Source organism: Triticum dicoccoides, chromosome 5A (assembly GCF_002162155.2).
Source record: "Triticum dicoccoides isolate Atlit2015 ecotype Zavitan chromosome 5A, WEW_v2.0, whole genome shotgun sequence".
Classification (NCBI taxonomy): Eukaryota; Viridiplantae; Streptophyta; class Magnoliopsida; order Poales; family Poaceae; genus Triticum; species Triticum dicoccoides.
In genome coordinates, this window is record NC_041388.1 from 245819672 (window position 1) to 245831110 (window position 11439).

Genomic DNA, 11439 nt, shown 5'->3' on the forward strand with positions numbered 1-11439 from the left:
CGGCACCTCGCCGCGCCTCCACCGGCGTCTGCCGCCTCGCCGGCGCTGCTCTGGCCGCCGTCCTCCACCGCCTTGCCAACGCCGCGTGGCCCGCACGTCGCCGGCCCCGCCGCCCGCGCTTCGGCCGCCGCCCCCTCCCTACTCCGGCGAGCTCCCATGAAGCCGGCCACCGCGCTCCTCTTCTCCAGCGAGGATCTCTGACGAGCCTCGGTTCGCGCGCCGCCCCGATCCGGATCTGAGAGGTTGACTTTTTCCCCTCGAGATTTCACCAAGTCCCCGAGATTCCCAGATTCATATGCTCATGTTCATCGCATCGTAAATTTGCATCCGTAGCTCCGATTCATGCATGTAGCATATCAAAATGTTTGTCTCAGAGAGTACATCATTTCATCTCATTGCATCATTTTCATTTGAGTTCATCTTGATGCCCGAAATGCTGTTGGAAGAGTGCTATTTGAGATAATTGTCAGATCTGCTGCTCCAATTAGATATTTGTCATTTTTGCCATGATTATTGTGTGCTTGATATGCCCCTGAGCTCTACATGAGTTTTGTTATATGTTTTTCCATCTATCCAGAGGTGAAATCCATGTATTTTTGTGATGTGTGTGGTGACTAGCACAAGCTTGCAAAGTGGTTCATTCGTTAATGCTGATTTCAGGGACTTAGCACTTCCACTAAGTCCTTGATCTGTTTATCTCAATATGCCATATGTTCATATTGTTTCCTAGTGATCCGTGCCTCTTTTGAGGATGATATGTAAGGATGATTTGTTAATCTTGTAGTGCTCTATCCATCCATATCTTTGTTTGCAATTATGGAGCACCCTAGCTTGAGTCAATCGAGCTCTACTTTTGCTATTTCGTGAATCTGGGCAGATTGTCTACTTGTTAGCGATTTTGCCGAGGATGTTGTAGTTGATCCATGCATGCTATGTTATTATTCTTGCCATGTCTAGCTTGTATAATGTGTATTCCTGATGGGTGCATGCTTAGTTCGTCATGCCTTGCTCTGTAGTGAGTGCATCGAGCTCGTAAACATGCCTACTTGATATCTATTTTGCATGCTCCAGTTTTTCACTAAGTCTGAGAGTCTGATTATGTTTTTGCCATGTTCACATGCTTGCAAATGTATTTTCGGATCCCTTTTGGCTCAAGGTCACTAAGGGACTTTTGTTAAGCTCTTTGAGTAGCTCCATGCCATGCTTTACTTTGACATGTTCAGGTCCTGTAGCATATAGTTTTCATGCTCCAAATAGTGCTATCTGATCTGAAATTCCAGACAAGTGTTAATTTCACTAAGTCTGAAATCTGTTTACCAATTGCACTTTTGCCATGCTTGTTTGAACCTGTTAATGGATGAATTGGTCGTAGCTCAGTGTTCATCTTTTGTTAAGCATCGTGAATGGATCCCTGCCACGTATTTTGTTGCCATGTTTGAGTGTTGTAGTATGTTCATCTTGTTGCATTTATATGGCTACTTGATGTATATCGCAGAACGTGGTCATGTTTGAATTGCTTGCCATTTCCAAACCGTAACTCCGATTCCGGCGTTCTTTATATCGTTTTCAAGCGATTTCATCTCATCCTTCCAGTGGCACACTTGGATTTCCAAGTTGAGGCCAGGTTCATGCATTCCTTGTCAAATCATGCATATGCATCACATACCGCATCCCGCATATCATACCATGTTCATGTGTTGGTTCTTTACTTGTTGTGTGCTTCTTTCCGGTGTTTGCTTCTTCGGGTTGGTTCCGGTAAAGTCGCATTTGTGAGGACCTGTTCGTCTATGTCTGTTTGTCTTCTTCATGGACTCGTTCTTCTTCCTTGCGGGATTCAGGCAAGATGATCATACCCTCGAAATCACTTTTATCTTTGCTTGCTAGTTGCTCGCTCTTTTGCTATGCCTATGCTACGATACCTACCACTTGCTTATCATGCCTCCTATATTGTTGAACCAAGCCTCTAACCCACCTTGTCCTAGAAAACCGTTGATTGGCTATGTTACCGCTTTGCTTAGCCCCTCTTATAGCGTTGTTAGTTGCAGGTGAAGACTGAAGTATGTTCCTTGTTGGAACATGGAGTCGTTGTTCCTTGTTGGAACATGTTTACTTGTTGGGATATCACTATATATCTTATTTAATTAATGCATCTATATACTTGGTAAAGGGTGGAAGGCTCGGCCTTATGCCTGGTGTTTTGTTCCACTCTTGCCGCCCTAGTTTCCGTCATATCGGTGTTATGTTCCCGGATTTTGCGTTCCTTACGCGGTTAGGTAATAATGGGAACCCCTTGACAGTTTGCCTTGAGTAAAACTCTTCCAGCAATGCCCAACATTGGTTTTACCATTCGCCACCTAGCCTTTTCTTTTCCCTTGGGGGTCGCGCGCCCAAGGGTCATCATTATTTTAACCCCCCGGGCCAGTGCTCCTCTGAGTGTTGGTCCAAACTAAGCGATGACCGGAGCTACCAGGGGCAACTCTGGGCCGGCCCACCCGATGTCTGGCTCATCCGGTGTGCCCTGAGAACGAGATATGTGCAGCTCCTATCGGGATTTGTCAGCACATCTGGGTGGTTTTGCTGGTTTAGTTTTACCCTGTCGAAATGTCTTGTAACCCAGATTCCGAGTCTGATCGGGTCTTCCCGCTAGAAGGAATATCCTTCGTTGACCGTGAGAGCTTGTGATGGGCTAAGTTGGGACACCCCTGCAGGATTTTGAACTTTCGAAAGCCGTGCCCGCGGTTATGGGCAGATGGGAATTTGTTAATGTCTGGTTGTAGAAAACCTGAAGTTGACCTTAATTAAAATACATCAACCGCGTGTGTAACCATGATGGTCTCTTTCCGGCGGAGTCCGGGAAGTGAACACGGTGTTGGAGTTATGCTTGACGTAGGTTGTTCTAGGATCATTTCTTGATCATACTTTTATCGATCGTGCTTTGCCTTCTCTTCTCGCTCTCATTTGCGTATGTTAGCCACCAATATGCTAGTCGCTTGCTGCAGCTCCACCTCATACCTTTTACCCTTCCTATAAGCTTAAATAGTCTTGATCGCGAGGGTGTGAGATTGCTGAGTCCCCGTGACTCACAGATACTTCCAAAACCATCTTGCAGGTGCCGTTGAACCGGGAAGATGATGCAACCGAGCTCAAGGAGGAGCTCAATGAAGATCTTGTCCTGTGTGTTGTTTCGTTCTAGTTGATCAGTAGTGGAGCCCAGTCGGGACGATCGGGGATCTGTGTAGAATTTGGGGTAGTCTTCTTTTCTTTTGGTTCCGTACTCGGACCTTGATTGTATCTGTTTGATGTAATGCTTTATTCATGTAATTGCGTGAAGTGGCGATTGTAAGCCAACTATGTATCTCTTTCCCTTATGTATTACATGGGTTGTGTGAAGATTACCTCACTTGCGACATTGCTTTCAATGCGGTTATGCCTCTAAGTCGTGCTTCGACACGTGGGAGATATAGCCGCATCGAGGGCGTTACAGGGGATTCCTATAGGCAGTCGGCTCTGATACCAACTTGTGATGCCCCCGATTCAACCGTACACTAATCATACATGCAAAGGTGTACGATCAAGATTAGGGGCTCATGGGAAGATATCGCAACACCACTCTAGACACAAATTAAAATAATACAAGCTTTCTATTACAAGCCAGGGGCCTCGAGGCTCGAATACATAAGCTCGAATACAAACGAGTTAGCGGAACCAACAATATCCAAGTACAGACATAAGTTAGAAAAGTTTGCCTTAAGAAGGCTAGCACAAAAGCAACATCGATCGAAAAGGCAAGGCCTCCTGCCTAGGAGCCTCCTAACTACTCCTGGTCATCGTCGGCCTCCACGTAGTAGAGCACCCTCGTGGTAGTAGTAGTCGTCGTCGACGATGGCGTCTGGTTCCTGGGCTCCACCATCTGGTTGTGACATTCAAGAAGAAAGGAAAAGGGGGAAAAGAGGAAGCAAAGCAACCATGAGTACTCATCCAAAGTACTCACAAGCAAGGATCTACACTACATATGCATCAATGTCAATGAAATGGGTAGTATCTGTGGACTGAACTGCAGAATGCCAGAAGAGAAGGGGAAAGCCTAGCCTATCGAAGACTAGCATCTTCAAGCAGCTCCAAGCATCTTGCGGCATTCCGAAGAGTACAGAATAGCATAAAGTAAAGTAGTAGTAGTGTTATCAACCTCGGCCAAAGATCCTTTCTCGACTCCCTGCGAGAAAGCAATCCCAGAGCCATACTATCCAGTTATCACCTCAAGTATCCAGTTCTAGTTGTATCGATCGGGATACAACTCTGAGTGTCTGTTACTGTAGGATAGGCTATCGATAGATGTTTTCTTCCCTGCAGGGGTGCACCAACTTACCCACTATGCTCGATTAACTTCAGCCGGACACACTTTCCTGGGTCATGTCCGGCCTCGGCCAAACAATACACGCAACCTGACCTAGGCTTAATAGAGAGGTCAGGATGCCGGACTAAACCTATGCCCCCAGGGGTCTTGGGCCATTGCCCCGTGGAGTCCTGCACGTTGCGTGGGCGGCCGGTGAGCAGACCTAGCTACCTCCTTATAAAGGCATGTGCTTACCAGTCCAACCCGGCGTGCACCGCTCAGTCGCATGACGTTTATTAAGCTTCGACTGATGCATACGACACAGAACGCCCATACTATGCCCACGTGATGGTTAGTGCTATCAGGCCAGAGGCCCCTCAGATCAAATATCCAAACCGTTAGTTTGTTAGTAGTGCGGTCACGAGCAGAAACTCACGAAAGATGTGACCCCGTCGCCCCGTCTCGAGGACTTGCGGCAAGGGCTAAGAGTGCCCGGCCACGCCTCGTATTCAACTCTCGGGTAACCTCCAGGTCAACCCGTCTCCACATCACTCGAGGGTACCCCTCAGGGTCGACCCGCCTTTCCAAGTAAAAGTTGTAAAGTCCAAGTACCGTGTGTCCAAACATCAAGGGGAAAACCCGAGGAATCACCCTTGGTGAATTCCACTCGATGTAATCATCAAGGTGAATGTAAGAGGAACCACCCTCGAGGTTCACACATGAGGGGTTGCATGACAGAGTCGTATGGGAGTGGTTAAGGAGGAATCACCCTCGATGACCACGACCAAATACCCACACTAGTGGGTTAACATCAGAAGCGTTGTCGAGGTACCACCCTCGGCACTCGATAGTAACTCCGCGGAGTCATACAACTTAGGGGAGTGATGTGAGGTGTCGGGGCCTGGACGTCGATCACGTTGATCGAGTCATCGAACATAAAGCGGGGCAACTGGGACAAGATGGGGGTCACTGATGGATCTCTAACCAGCCTATACTAAGTAGTTTAGAATAAGCAGGTAAGGTATGAAAGCAGGTAGCAAAAACAGGCTATGCATCAGAATAGGAGAAATCAATTACAGTAGCAAAATCTAATGGAAGCATAAGAAAATAGAATGGGCGATATCAGAATGATCAAAGGGGGTGCTTGCCTGGAAGCTCTGCTGAAAAGGAAGAAGTGTCGTCGACATAGTCCATCACAGGGGCATCATCGGTCTCGGGGTCTATCGGAAAGAAGAGGAGGAAGAAACAATAAATATAAAGCAAACAAAGCATCATAAATCATAGCATGGTAATACACGGTGCTAGGGGTGAACTAACGCAGTGCTAGATGTTGCAGACAGAGAGGGAAACATCCAGAGGGCATTTTCCGGCGTCTGGCATTTTCCGGACATATGAAAAGAAAGGGGGTGGTTCCATGTTCAGCATGCTAGGGGCATGTGACAGATGAACGGACCGTGTATCCGAATTCGTCTCGTTGTTCTGAGCAATTTTCATGTAGAAAATATTTTCATCGGAGTTACGGTTTAATTTATAAGAATTTTCAAAGTTTTAATCATTTTCAGAAATTTTTGGTTGTATTTTAATTCGGGTTGATCAAGTCAATTTGACTAGTCAAAACAGAAAAAGGGTGACCCACATGTCATTTTCTATTAGACTAACTAATTTAATAACTAGTCTAATTGAACACATGAGGCTACTTAGCATAGATTAAACTAGTCCCTAATTAGTCCACAAACCTAAACTAAAATTAGTCATAAACCAATCCTAGCTAATTAGCTTGAACTAACAGGGCCGGCCACACACCCAACACACACTGTACGCATACACCACACACACACACACTGTACGCATACACCACACACACACACATCACGCACACTCGGCCATGGCCTTGTCCATGGACAGCCACAAGCGGCAGCATAGCAGCGCAATAGCAACGTTGAAGCTAGGCAGCAGCAGAAGTGAGCAAAGCACCAGCAATGCAAGGAGCAGTGTAGCGGTAGGAGCAGCAATGCAGCAGTAGCAGCACAAGGAAAAGCAGCAGCACGTAGCAACGACAGGAGCAGGGGCAGCGCTTACGGGCGTGCGTGAGGCAAGGCGCAGGGGCGCAGGAGGTAACGGCACTAGGCAGGGCAGGGGCGCGGCGACCAGCCGACGCGTGGGCCGGCGCGCTGGTGGGCACGGCCGTGGCACAGCACGGGGGGCAAGGAGAAGCCAGGGGCCCAGGGCTGCGCGAGGTGACCGCGTGCTCACCGCGAGCGCGGGTGCGACAGTAGCGGCGCCAAATAACAATAAAGTAGACGGGAACAGAGGGGAATCGGACGAGGATCTCATAGTGGTCCTCGTTGACGAGCTCGGGAGGTTAGGGAGGTGCCGAGGGAGGAGATCCGAGGCATGGCGGTTGTGTCCGAACGTGGGGAAGCACTCGATCCCGACAAAGAGGCGGCTCCCGGCTCGCGTTTTGCGGCGTAGAGGAAGTAGCCGGTGGAAGCGGAGCTCCGGGACGCCTTGGAGAGGGACGGGGGAGACGGTCACCGCGGTGGACGACGGCGGCGGCGATTGGAGGTGCTTGGGTGGAGAAGAAACCGAGAGAGGGAGACGCGAGGGAGAGGGGAATAGCAACCTAGGGTTCGACGAGGGGGCTCGGGGGCCTCAAATGAGCGATGTGGGGGAGGACGGATGGCCGACGAGTGGCCATCCATGGTCGTGGACACACTGCAGCCGGCCACCATGACCTGGTGAACAGGGGAGGAGGGAGGAGGAGTGGTCGTCTGGGCTACACTGTGGCCACTAGGGCCCAGTGCAGCAGTAGCAGATTCATTTTTCCCTTTTAAGCCTTTTCTTCTACTGTTTGACATTTTCCAAACCTCTTTGCATTAAGTTGGGACACCAAATGATTTTTGCTTTGAACTAAACTTGCTACATAATTCTAACACAATATCTTGAGATGGCACAAAATGTTTGGGGGCAAAAGGAGTTGTCTGACCACTTTTTGAAATTGAAAAGGGCAAATTAATTCCTGCTGGACCACTAAATTAATTTCCAGGGGCATTTTGGGAATTCAAAAGAGGTTGGTTCAACACGACAATAATCAGGGGGATTTATAGAATAATGTGAACATTTTAGTTTTACTGTTTGAAGAAGTAAATATTTGAGTTTAATTTAAATTTTGAAAATCGCTTTGATTTTTGGACAAGTGGCGAGTTGCATAGTAATCACGATGACATGGCCACCATTAGGAGTAGATCACTGTAGCAAGATTCTCGGGGTGTTACAGATGATCAATTTCCTCCTCCGTGAGGGAAGTTCCCCTGGCGGAATCGCTCTGCCGGAAGGCAAAAGTGCTCGTGCCCAAGTTCCTCCTCAAGACGGTAGCGCTCTATCCCGAAAGTCCTCTCCTTTTTTTTCTTGGTCAAAATGACTTATATACCAAAAGAGGTGAGCCTGGGTGAGCACAACCTACCAGTGTGCGCATGGGCTCCCTGGCGCGCCCAAGTGGGTTGTGGCCCCCTGGTGGGCCCCCTCTGGTACTTATTTGCTCCAATATTCTTCATATATTCCATAAAAATTCTCCGTAAAGTTTCAGCTTGTTTGGAGTTGTGCGGAATAGGTAGCGTGACGTAGCTTTTCCAGGTCCAGATTTCCAACTGTCGGAATTCTCACTCTTTGTGTGTACCTTGGAAATTATGAGAGAAAGGGTATTAGAATTACTCCAAAAGCATTATTATGCATAAAAACATCATCAATAACAGTAAGAAAACATGATGCTAAATGGACGTATCAACTCCCCCAAGCTTAGACCCCGCTTGTCCACAAGTGAAAACCGAAATCGAAAACATGTCCACATGCTTAGAGAGAGAGAGAGAGAGGTGTCGATAAAAACAAAATACATACATAGAAGCATCATGTTGATTATTATAACAACAACAAACTTAAACATAAGACTTTTATCGTAAACTTCTCATGAATAAGTGACAATTTCGTCAAACTATCGAAGTATGAAGCATAAACTCTATTAGAGACAAACAAACTATGTTCTCAGTCAACTTTGCAACTATAATTCATCATATTTTCAGGAAGGGTCACATATCAGAGCCTTTAGGCTAGTCCACATACTCAACCATCATTTAGTCTTCTATGATTGCTAACAATCATCGCATACACATGAGCAAAACGTTTCAACCGGACACATAGAAATATAGGGGCTTATAGTTTCGCCCCCCCAACGAATTCACCTCAAGGGTGATGTCAACAACAATAACTCATGCTACCCATATTCAGCTGGACATATGTGCCTAGATCTTTCCTCACCACATGATGCTTGCCAAAGGAGAAAAATAAAAAGGAATAGAGAGAAAACTTTGACTCTTTGCATAAAAGTAAATACATAAAAGTAAAAGATAGGCCCTTCGTAGAGGGAAGCAGAGGTTGCCATGCGCTTGTTTGTTTGCATGTTCAACCCCTTAGTGCAAAAGAACGTCACATTGTATTGCCCCTTGTGATGGCAATCTTTATTATGCAGTCTGTCGCTTTTATTCTTCACCATCACAAGTTCGTACAACTTTCAATTATCTCTTACACTAAATGATCTTACACTTTTAGAAGCAATTTTTATTGCCTTATTGCACTGATGACAACTTACTTGAAGGATCTGACTCAATCCTTAGGTAGGCATGGTGGACACTTGAAAATAAGATTTGGGTTTAAGGGTTTTTGGATGCACAAGCAGTATCCCTACTTAGTGCGGAATTTTTGGCTAGCAAATATAGGGGCAAGCACCACATGTTAAAGGGTCCATGACAATATGACTTCTACGTGAATATGAACAAACATAAATCATTAAGTTGTCTTCCTTGTCCAACGTCAACAATTTTGGCATATAATATTTTGATGGGGGCTCACAATCACAAAAGATTTCCAGGATAGTGTATTTATATGTGAATCTTCTGTTCCCTTATTAATTCTTTCATGAGTTGCATCATTGACCAATGATATGTTTGTCAATCTCTAATAAAATTTTCTAGTTATACTTTTCCTTATGTGGTGTCATCACCTACCATAAGATTAGCATATGATCTTCTTGATTTATTTCCTTTATTTTTATTGGAACACGAAAGTAAAGAAAGCAAAAAGTCAAATTAAACTTTATTATATATCTCGCACATAATTACAAGTATAGATCACTAAGTAAACTCTTGAAAAGAAAGGATCGAACTAAACTTTTATTCATCTAAAGCAAAAGATCGAACTAAAATAAGTAAAGGCAGAAGATAGTGGGGATGATATGATACCCGAGCACCTCCCCCATGCTTGGCGGAAGCCAAGGGGAGTGCCCATACCCGTTACTCAATTTTCTTTTGGTGATAAGGAAGAAGGTGGTGGTGATGAAGAAGAGATCTTCTCCTCGGGTTTCCATGGCAAAGGTCCACCATCATAAGAGGAGGAGTGAGTCTCACGGGTCCTGCAACCGGCGGCCAAACTCATACCTTTGAACCTTGCCTCGTATTCAAAGACTTGGTTTTGGAGATCGTAGATCTGGCATTGGAGGAAGTTGATTTGCTCGTTGAGGGTGGAGACGATGTCCTTCATGGACTGGCCATCCACCATGAGATCACGGGAAGGTCCGTGATCATGAGGTGATTGGGATTGATCCACGCTCCACCATCCCATTGCATCGGAAGACCTCCTGCTCCATAGCTTCAAGCCTGGCCTCCACGGTTCCCGTCCCCTTAGGACCTGGCACATCGCGGAGGTGAAGCACCCCCTCATGCATTTGAATGACTTGAGGGTGATGCACCACCTCTCGCAAATACGGGTTGATGACGTTCAAGAACTTGTCCTTGGAGGATCTTGAAGTGGCCATGGCATATGGGATCTGACAGAAAACAGCAAGGAAAAGAAACCAGAAGATTTCTATACGATACGGTGATCAATAGGTTAAGGGGGTATATAAATATTTTTTATCTTGGGGGACAAGCAAAATGTAGAAAAACAGAGTCTAGAAGGTACCCGAGGTGGGCAAAACCCACCTAGGCACGCCTGGCTTCCCAAGCGCGCTCTGGTGTCTTGTACCCACCAAGGTATGCTTCCTGATTGTTTCTTATTTTCCTAATTTTTGTTATATTCCAAAACTGAGAAAAAAATATTTTTGCAGATTTTTCGGAGTCCGTTTACTTACCGTATCACGTACCTCCTTATTTTCATGATTTTGGAGTGTTTCGGAAGGACTCTTTTATGTGTTCTTCCGGTGTCATAGTTTGGATAATATTACTTTCAACATTAATGGGCGTACCTGAGATATAATGTTTTATTCGTTGCCCATTAACAACCTTCAGGTTAGTACCTTCAGCATTATTTATTTTGATAGCTCCAGACCGATAAACCTCCTCAATAACATAGGGTCCTTCCCATTTGGAGAGGAGTTTTCCCGCAAAGAATCTGAAATGAGAGTTGTACAAAAGAACACACTCTCCAACTTTGAACTCACACTTTTGGATTCTTTTGTCATGCCATCTTTTAACTTTTTCTTTAAATAACTTGGCATTTTCATAATCTTGGGTTCTCCATTCATCAAATGAGCTAATATCAAATAACCACTTTTCACCGGCAAGTTTGAAATCATAGTTGAGTTCTTTAATTGCCCAATATGCTTTATGTTCTAACTGAAGAGGCAAAGGACAAGCTTTTCCATAAACCATTTTATAAGGAGAAATACCCATATGATTTTTATATGTTGTTCTATAAGCCCAAAGTGCATCTTCTAATTTCTTAGACCAAATCTTCCGGGACCTATTGACAGTCTTTTGCAAAATTAATTTTATTTCTCTATTGCTAAGTTCAACTTGACCACTAGACTGAGGATGATAAGGTGATGCAATTCTATGGTTAACATCATACTTAGCAAGCATTTTACGGAAAGCACCATGAATAAAGTGTTAACCACCATCAATCATTAAATATCTAGGACTCCAAACCTTGGGAAAATAACTTCCTTATGCATTTTAATAGAGGTGTTGTGATCAACACCACTGGTTGGAATAACTTCTACCCACTTAGTAACATAATCAACAACAACCAAAATAGGTGTATACCCATTAGAGGAGGGA